This window comes from Rana temporaria, chromosome 13 (assembly GCF_905171775.1).
Source record: "Rana temporaria chromosome 13, aRanTem1.1, whole genome shotgun sequence".
Classification (NCBI taxonomy): domain Eukaryota; kingdom Metazoa; phylum Chordata; class Amphibia; order Anura; family Ranidae; genus Rana; species Rana temporaria.
Genome location: NC_053501.1, coordinates 16,172,358 through 16,181,335, shown reverse-complemented (window position 1 = coordinate 16,181,335; position 8,978 = coordinate 16,172,358).

Below are 8,978 nucleotides of genomic sequence, written 5' to 3'. Positions count from 1 at the left end.
GAAGCTCCAGAACATCACTTATTTCTCCCCATTATCCCCCAACTTCTCTCCTTTCTCCATGAAGCTGAAGAACATCTCTTCTTTCTCCCCATTATCCCCAAACATCTCTCCTTTCTCCATGAAGCTCCAGAACAGCTCTTCTTTCTCCCCATTATCCCCCAACATCTCTCCTTTCTCCATTAAGCTCCAGAACATCTCTTTTTTCTCCGCAGAGTCCCCCAACATCTCTCCTTTCTCCATTAAGCTCCAGAACATCTCTTCTTTCTCCGCAGAGTCCCCCAACTTCTCTCCTTTCTCCATAAAGCTCCAGAACATCTCTTCTTTCTCCGCAGAGTCCCCCAACTTCTCTCCTTTCTCCATTAAGCTCCAGAACATCTCTTTTTTTTTAGCAGAGTCCCCCAACTTCTCTCCTTTCCCAATGAAGCTCCAGAACATCTCTTCTTTCTCCCCATTATCCCCCAACATCTCCCCTTTCTCCATTAAGCTCCAGAACATCTCTTTTTTCTCCGCAGAGTCCCCCAACATCTCTCCTTTCTCCATGAAGCTCCAGAACATCTCTTCTTTCTCCCCATTATCCCCCAACATCTCTCCTTTCTCCATTAAGCTCTAGAACATCTATTTTTTCTCCGCAGAGTCCCCCAACATCTCTCCTTTCTCCATGAAGCTCCAGAACATCTGTTCTTTCTCAGCAGAGTCCCCCAACTTCTCTCCTTTCTCCATGAAGCTCCAGAACATCTCTTCTTTCTCAGCAGAGTCCCCCAACTTCTCTCCTTTCTCCATGAAGCTCCAGAACATCTCTTTTTTTCTCAGCAGAGTCCCCCAACTTCTCTCCTTTCTCCATAAAGCTCCAGAACATCTCTTCTTTCTGAGCAGAGTCCCCCAACTTCTCTCCTTTCTCCATGAAGCTCCAGAACATCACTTATTTCTCCCCATTATCCCCCAACTTCTCTCCTTTCTCCATGAAGCTCCAGAACATCTCTTCTTTCTCCCCATTATCCCCCAACATCTCTCCTTTCTCCATGAAGCTCCAGAACAGCTCTTCTTTCTCGCCATTATCCCCCAACATCTCTCCTTTCTCCATTAAGCTCCAGAACATCTCTTTTTTCTCCACAGAGTCCCCCAACATCTCTCCTTTCTCCATTAAGCTCCAGAACATCTCTTCTTTCTCCGCAGAGTCCCCCAACTTCTCTCCTTTCTCCATAAAGCTCCAGAACATCTCTTCTTTCTGAGCAGAGTCCCCCAACTTCTCTCTTTTCTCCATGAAGCTCCAGAACATCTCTTCTTTTTCAGCAGAGTCCCCCAACTTCTCTCCTTTCTCCATGAAGCTCCAGAACATCTCTTCCTTCTCCCCATTATCCCCCAACATCTCCCCTTTCTCCATCAAGCTTCAGAACATCTCTTTTTTCTCCGCAGAGTCCCCCAACATCTCTCCTTTCTCCATGAAGCTCCAGAACATCTCTTCTTTCTCCCCATTATCCCCCAACTTCTCTCCTTTCTCCATGAAGCTCCAGAACATCTCTACTTTCTCCCCATTATCCCCCAACATCTCTCCTTTCTCCATTAAGCTCCAGAACATCTCTTCTTTCTCCGCAGAGTCCTCCAACATCTCTCCTTTCTCCATGAAGCTCCAGAACATCCCTTCTTTCTCCCCATTACCCCCCAACATCTCTCCTTTCTCCATGAAGCTCCAGAACATCTCTTCTTTCTCAGCAGAATCCCCCAACATCTCTCCATTCTCCATGAAGCTCCAGAACATCTCTTCTTTCTCAGCAGAGTCCCCCAACATCTCTCCTTTCTCAAGAACATCTCCCATGCCTTCCTATAGCTCCAGAACATATTTTCTTCCTAACTGGAGCTCAAAGGCACCTCTCCCTTCTTCCAGGGGTGCCCCAACATCTCTCCTTTCTCCCTGAGGTTCCCCAAAATCTATCACTCCTCCATAGAGCTCAAGAATACATGTGCTTTCTACATGAGGTCCTCCAAAATCCATCATTCCTCTGTGGAGCTCCAGACCATCTCTCCGTTCTCCTTGAGGTCCCCCAACATCTTTAACTCCTCTCTGGAGCTCCATCCAGAACATCCCCCCTTCCTCTCTGGTGTCCCTCAACAATCAACATATTTTTTTCCTTTCTTGAGCTCCAGAATATCTCTTCTTCCTCCTGAGTCCCCTAACATTGCTCCTTTCTCACTAGAGCTCCATATCACCAGATAAAAATATAAGAAAGTAAGAGTAAAAAAAGAAAACATATGCAGCCGCCCCATCTAAGAACTGGTAAGCTGCAATATAATAAAGGTTTGCTTTTGGGTTTAATACCGCTTTAACTGATTCATTCTACGTAGAACATTCAACCTGGAGAGAAAATAACCTACTAACATTCGACTGTGCCTCCATTCGCACAGAACAAATGTGTTTCACAGAACAAATACCTCTTCAACATTTTTTACATATATACCCCCCTAGGTGTTACATTCCATTTACCTGATAGAATGCGGTTAGAGCCCACAGGGGTGTATTTATAGGGGCAGATTCACGTACAGCCGCGCAAAATCGTTACGCCTCCGCAACTTACACGGGCAAGTGCTGTATTCTCAAAGAACTTGCTCCGTAAGTTGCGGAGGCGGCGTAGCGTAAATCACCCTGCGGAATTCAAATTTGGCGGGTAGGGGGCGTGTATATGTTAAAACAAGCACGTCCCCGCGCCAGACGAACTGCGCATGCGCCGTCCGTAAAAAATCCCAGTGTGCATTGCTCCAAATGACGTCGCAAGGACGTCATTGGTTTCGACGTGAACGTAAATGACGTCCAGCCCCATTCACGGACGACTTACGCAAACGACTTAACTTTTAAAAAAATTGGACGCGGGAACGACGGCCATACTTAACATTGGCTGCGCCTCATATAGCAGGGGCAACTTTACGGCCGGGAAAAGCCTAACGTAAACGTCGTAACTTTACCGCGTCGGCCGCGCGTACGTTCGGGAATTTGCGTATCTAGCTAATTTGCACACTCGACGCGGAATTGGACGGAAGCGCCGCCTAGCGGTCAAAAAAAAAAATGCAGTTAAGATCCGACGGTGTAAGAGACTTACGCCTGTCAGATCTAATGGATATCTATGCGTAACTGATTCTAAGAATCAGGCGCATAGATACGACGGCTCGGATTCGGACTTACGACGGCGTACATGGCGCTACGCCGTCGTAAGTCCTCTGAGAATCCGGGCCACAGTCCATTTTCCATCCAGGTCAAATGTTGTTCATAAGTGAATCAGCAAAATACTGCATTATGGCCGCTAGAAGGAGGGGTAGATCATAGCAAACAAGTTTTTATTTGCTATGATCATCAGCACCATCTAGTGGCCATAATGCGGCATTTTCACTATATTCTGTACAAATAGAGAACATTCGACCTGGAGATAAAATAGCCCAAAAACATTCAACCTGGAGAGAAAATGACAATAACATTTGACCCTGCTTCTATTCACATAGAATGAGTGTCCAGGTAATTTCACGGGATGAATAGATCTGCAATCGTCTTTTTTATATATATATATTTACATGCCCTCGGTGGATATTTTTTCTCTTATTCTCAGCGATATTTTGCAGCACAGGAGATGGAAATGTATTCCTCAGAAATACGTGAAGCATTATAAGCATTATATAGTCGGCTGTATTAATAGAACAAAGTGCTGTGTACATTCTGATAGGCGTGACATCATCACTATACAATGGGCTAGATTCAGCAACAACATACGGCGGCGTATCTCCAGATACGCCGCCGTAATTTCCAATCTGCGCCGTCGTATCTTTACGCCGATTCTCAAAGGCAGATACGTTGAAAAAATAGTCTTTCTCCGCCGACGTAACTTGAATACGCCGGCGTATAATTGTGTGCATATTTACGCTGGCCGCTAGGTGGCGCTTCCGTCGTTTTCGGTGTAGAATATGCAAATGACCTAGATACGCCGATTCACAAACGTACGTGCGCCCGGCGGAATTTTTTTACGTTGTTTGCGTAAGGCTTTTCCGGCGTAATGTTGCTCCTGCTTCTATGAGGCGCACGCAATGTTAAGTATGGCCGTCGTTCCCGCGTCGAATTTTGAATTTTTTTATGTCGTTTGCGTAAGTCGTTCGCGAATAGGGCTGGACGTAATTTACGTTCACGTCAAAACCAATACGTCCTTGCGGCGTACTTTGGAGCAATGCACACTGGGATATGTACACAGACGTCGCATCACATCGGGTCACCACCCATTTACATAAAACACACCCCCCTCATACTCATTTGAATTAGGCGCGCTTACGCCGGCCCCTTTTACGCTACGCCGCCGTAACTTAGAAGGCAAGTGCTTTGTGAATACAGCACTTGCCTCTCTGATTTATGGCGGTGTAGCGTAAATACGATACGCTACGCCGCTGTAACAATGCGCCCGGCTACCTGAATCTAGCCCATTGTATATACCTGCCTGTGTTCTGTAGACGGAGATATCTGCGTGACTGGCGCGTCTCTGCGGTGGCATGGAAAGCCTGCGTTGTTATATCAGGAAATAATAATACTTCTTCCTGTGCAGTGTCAGACTCGGAGCCCCCCGGGGCCCCTCCCCCTCTAATCTCAGCTTCCCCCGGGGGTGACCCCATTCAGTGACCCTCGGATTTGGGTCAGACTCTCCAGGAACACGTGCTGAGCGCCCTGAGATCTCAGCCCCCGGGAAATAGGCCAACGCCAGACCGTCCAATCACAGAGCACCCGGGCTGTTCTTCTATCAGAGGGCCACACACATCATCCCCTAATGTGATAATACATAGGAGGAGGATCGTCCCTTTATATCGCTGCCACGGGCAGAGCGCAGTACAGAGAGCCAGGAATGGGGATCCCAGAACACAAAGCTTATCGTTTCTAATCCTTGTATAAGAAATGTAGTCTAATAATTATCACATTTTTATTATCTGGAGAGCGGTGATGTCACTCCTGTATAATATATCTTATATCTGGAGAGCGGTGATGTCACGCCTGTATAATATATCTTATATCTGGAAAGCGGTGATGTCACTCCTGTATATTATATCTTATATCTGGAGAGCAGTGATGTCACTCCTGTATAATATATCTTATATCTGGAGAGCGGTGATGTCACTCCTGTATAATATATCTTATATCTGGAGAGAGGTGATGTCACTCCCGTATAATATATCTTATATCTGGAGAGCGGTGATGTCACTCCTGTATAATATATCTTATATCTGGAGAGTGGTGATGTCACTCCTGTATAATATATCTTATATCTGGAGAGCGGTGATGTCACTCCCGTATTATATATCTTATATCTGGAGAGCGGTGATGTCACTCCTGTGTAATATATCTTATATCTGGAGAGCGGTGATGTCACTCCTGTATAATATATGTTATATATGGACAGCGGTGATGTCACTCCTGTATAATATATCTTATATCTGGAGAGCGGTGATGTCACTCCTGTATAATATATCTTATATCTGGAGAGCGGTGATGTCACTCCTGTATAATATATCTGGAGAGCGGTGATGTCACTCCTGTATAATATATCTTATATCTGGAGAGCGGTGATGTCACTCCTGTATAATATATCTTATATCTGGAGAGCAGTGATATCACTCCTGTATAATATATCTTATATCTGGAGAGCGGTGATGTCACTCCTGTATAATATATCTTATATCTGGAGAGCGGTGATGTCACTCCTGTATAATATATCTTATATCTGGAGAGCGGTGATGTCACTCCTGTATAATATATCTTATATCTGGAGAGTGGTGATGTCACTCCTGTATAATATATCTTATATCTGGAGAGCGGTGATGTCACTCCTGTATAATATATCTTATATCTGGAGAGCAGTGATGTCACTCCTGTATAATATATCTTATATCTGGAGAGCAGTGATGTCACTCCTGTATAATATATCTTATATCTGGAGAGCGGTGATGTCACTCCTGTATTATATATCTTATATCTGGAGAGCAGTGATGTCACTCCTGTATAATATATCTTATATCTGGAGAGCAGTGATGTCACTCCTGTATAATATATCTTATATCTGGAGAGCGGTGATGTCACTCCTGTATTATATATCTTATATCTGGAGAGCGGTGATGTCACTCCTGTATTATATATCTTATATCTGGAGAGCGGTGATGTCACTCCTGTATAATATATGTTATATCTGGACAGCGGTGATGTCACTCCTCTATAATATATCTTATTTCTGGAGAGTGGTGATGTCACTCTCGCATAATATAAAATATCTGGAGAGCGGTGATGTCACTCCTGTATAATATATATTATATCTGGAGAGCGGTGATGTCACTCCTGTATAATATATCTTATATCTGGAGAGCGGTGATGTCACTCCTGTATAATATATCTTATATCTGGAGAGCGGTGATGTCACTCCTGTATAATATATCTGATATCTGGAGAGCGGTGATGTCACTCCTGTATATTATATTTTATATCTGGAGAGCGGTGATGTCACTCCTGTATAATATATCTTATATCTGGAGAGCGGTGATGTCACTCCTGTATAATATATCTTATATCTGGAGAGTAGTGATGTCACTCCTGTATAATATATCTTATATCTGGAGAGCGGTGATGTCACTCCTGTATAATATATCTTATATCTAGAGAGAGCGGTGATGTCACTCCTATATAATATATCTTATATCTGGAGAGCGGTGATGTCACTCCTGTATAATATATCTTATATCTGGAGAGCGGTGATGTCACTCCTGTATAATATATCTTATATCTGTAGAGCGGTGATGTCACTCCTGTATAATATATCTTATATCTGGAGAGCGGTGATGTCACTCCTGTATAATATATCTTATATCTGGAGAGCGGTGATGTCACTCCTGTATAATATATCTTATATCTGGAGAGCGGTGTATATTTGTGCCTTGCTGGTCACACAGGAATTTCGCACACATAAAAAAAAAAAACTGAACTCATCATTGATGACACTTTATACGTTTATTACACTCCCGGCGTCCTGTGAGGTAGTATACAGTATACATCTTTTGTGTCCAAAGTGTGAAAGCAGTCTATACAACATGGTTTATACAGTAAATGTGCTGGCGACTGAAAACAAGCTGCCTGCCCACCATTATGCAGAAATAAAACCAAAATGGTCCTTTTTAGTAGACATGTACAGAACGAAAAAAAATTGTTTAGTTTCTTTTCGATTTTGTTAATTACACCTGGGACATGTGTCCATTCGCCCCCCCCCCCCCCCCCCCAACATGGCACCTGGGACACGTATCCATTCGCTCCCCTCAACATGGCACCTGGGACACGTATCCATTCGCTCCCCTCAACATGGCACCTGGGACATGTGTCCGTTCGCCCCCCCCCCTCAACACAGCGCTTGAGACACGTGCCCCCTTGCCCCCCTCAACATGGCACCTGGGACATGTGCTCGCTTACCCCCCCTTAACGTGGCGCACGGGACACATGTCCGTTCACCCCTCAACATGGCGCCTAGGAAATGTGCCCGCTTGCCCCCCCTTAACATGGCGCCTGGGACATGTACCCGCTTTCCCCCGCCCCATCAACATGGCGCCTGGGACACGTGCCTGCTCGCCCCCCCTTCCAGGCCCCGATGATGACCCAAATATGAATTGGAAGAGCCATAAAGTAAAAAGTTGCTTTAATTGCACTCAGATAATTCATCAATGACACCGGGGTGACGATGAGAGCAGAAATCAGATTATATATATATATATAAATTTTTTGGCGACACAAATTCACAACGAAAAAAAAAAAAACTCATTTTCCAAAGACGGCAGAGAGAAAAGTCCAGGCAGGACCGACATCAGCGGAAAATATTGGCAAAGTCGCCGACACCGGGAAGCCACATACAAAATGATCATTTCATTCCCTGTTTTCACCTCTTCCAGCATGACGAGGCTACAGAATCATAACATTAGAGTGCTAGCTCTTGTGGACAAGGCCTCCTCTAACCTTGTCAGCTCACATTATAAAAACATCAAAATAAAAATAGTTGTCCCTTGTTTGTTCCCAAATACTTATAGTAATTATAAAGCGATAAATAAATTAAAATAAATAATAATTCATTCAGCATCATCACATCTATGTAGACACAAAGGGCTAGCGGAAGTCTCTGGAGGATTCTGGGCACAAGAGCTGACAATCAGGTTTACGCCGCGGAGCAGGGAAGAAATTGCGCAGTGGTTGGGCGTCACTCCGGCTGGATGTCATTACAGCGTGTAGCGAGGATTACACAATAATAACATCAGTGGAGGACGACGAGGAGTCGCAGCCGTGGCGCCACCTTGTGTTACAATAAGGAAACTGCTGAAAGGCTTGATGTGAGCGCCGATGATTGGCCTCTGTATGAAAAAATAAAACATCTGACAGATTACACAAAAAGGAAATGGCGTTGTACAGCCACCTGGGCGCAGTTCCAGACCGCACCCAGACACTCCATAAATAAAGAAAATGATAGGGGGGGATGTCATTCTAGGGGTGACCTGCTCAGGCACAGCCCCTTAATGTTTGGGAAGAATCAGAAACGTCTCATGAAGTATCTGAATTTAGAGTTGTTCTTAACCACTTCCTTACTGGGCACATAAACCCCCCCTCCTGCCCAGGTGAAATTTCAGCTTTCGGCACTGCGTCGCTTTAACTAACAATTGCGCGGTCGTGCGACGTGGCTCCCAAACAAAATTGACGTCCTTTTTTCCCCACAAGTAGAGCTTTATTTTGGTGGTATTTGATCGCCTGTGCGGTTTTTATGTTTTGCGCTATAAACAAAAAAGTGCGACAATTTTGAAAAAAATACAATATTTTTACTTCTTGCTATAATAAATATCCCATTTTTAAAAAAAAAAACATTTTTTTTTCTCAGTCTAGCCGAAAGGTATTCTTCTACATATTTTTGGGGAAAAAAAATCAAAAAAATCGCAAGAAGCGTCTGGTT